The sequence below is a fragment of the Dipodomys ordii genome, unplaced genomic scaffold (assembly GCF_000151885.1).
Source record: "Dipodomys ordii isolate 6190 unplaced genomic scaffold, Dord_2.0 Scaffold141, whole genome shotgun sequence".
In the NCBI taxonomy this organism is placed as follows: Eukaryota; Metazoa; Chordata; class Mammalia; order Rodentia; family Heteromyidae; genus Dipodomys; species Dipodomys ordii.
The window spans coordinates 2,333,921-2,335,547 of NW_012267357.1; positions in this window are offsets into that span (position 1 = coordinate 2,333,921).

Sequence of the window (1,627 nt, forward strand, 5' to 3'; positions counted from 1 at the left end):
TCCCCCATGACATCCCTGCTGCTGCTGCTGCTCCATCAAAGTAGTTGCTCACTCAGCCGGCCCCTGCCCTGACTGGAGGTTAGGATGCATCGAATGTCCCCAAGGAGGTCTTTTGACACCCTCAGGGGAGCCAATGAGAGAGACAAAAATAAAATAGTCATTTTATTTAGCCATCTCAGTGTCCTTTTCCTTGAGCCAATGCCTCTTCCCTGTGTTAAGCACCTTCAGGTTGGGTTAATCTAGCTGCTGACCTTCAGGAAGCTAGTAGTATTCTGACCCTGACCTTTACATACTTTTCTTTGGAGCATTATAATTGTTTTGCTTTATTTTGTTTGTGCTTGTACCAGAGCTTGGATTCAAGGCCTGAGCACTGTCCCTTAACTTTTTCAGTCAAGAATGGCATTCTAGCCAGGCAACAGTGGCTCACACCTATAGTCCTAGCTACTCAGGAGACTGAGATCTGAGGATCACAATTCAAAGCCAGCCCAGACAGGAAAGTCCATGAGACTCTTATCTCCAGTTAACCACCAGAAAACTGGAAGTGGTGCTGTGGCTCAAGTGGTAGAGTGCCACCTTGAGCTGAAGAGCTGAGGGACAGTGCCCAGGCCCAGAGTTCAAGCCCCACAACCGACAAAAAAAAAAAAAAGGCACTCTACCACTTGAGATAGAGTGGTGAATTGGAGACAAGTCTCATGGGCTTTCCTGCCCTGGGCTTCAAACTGCAGATGTCAGCCTCCTGAGTAATTAGGATTATTACAAATGTAAACCACCGGGCACCCAGCTTGGAATTACTTTTTTCTTTCACATGGTCAAACTTTGCTACTTTCTACCACCTCTGCTGTGTGGCCCGCCCTTGCTCTGAAGGCCTTTTAGGCCCCCTTACTTATGGTCTTTGTGCCCTTGTACATCATGGCATAAATGTGTGTGTGTGTGTGTGTGTGTGTGTGTGTGTGTGTGTGTGTATTGGTACTGGGGTTTGAACTCAGCTCCTTGGCACTGTCCCTTAGTTTTGGGGTTTGTTGTTGATGGTTGTCATAGGTCTTGAACTTAGGGTCTAGGCACTGTCCCTGAGCTTTTCCACTCAAGTCTGGCACTCTACCACTTTGAGCCATAGCTCCACTTCCAGTTTTCTGTTGGCTAATTGGAGATAGAAATTTCATAATGGGCACTGGTATCTCATGCCTATAATCCTAGATATTCAGGAGGCTGGGATCTGAGGATCACAGTTCAAAGCCAGCCCAGGGAAGGAAAGACCGTGAAACTCCATTTCTAAAAACTGGAAGTGGCACTGTGGCTCAAGTGGTAGGCCGCTAGTCTTGAACTGAAGAGCTGAGAGACAGTGTTCAGACCCAGAGTTCAAGTCCCATGACCGACCAAAAAAAAAAAGTTTTATGGACTTTCCTGCCAGGCTGGCTTCAAATCACAATCCTCAGATCTCAGCCTCTGAGTGGCTAATATTATAGCTACCAGTGCCCAGCTTGTCCCTTAGTTTGTTTTCTTTTTTTTTTTCTTGTCAGTTGTGGGGCTTGAACTCAGGGCCTGGGCACTGTCCCTGAGCCTTTCTGTGCTCAAGACTGGAGTTCTACCACTTGAGCCACAGTGCCACTTCTGTTCTTCTTGTTTGTTT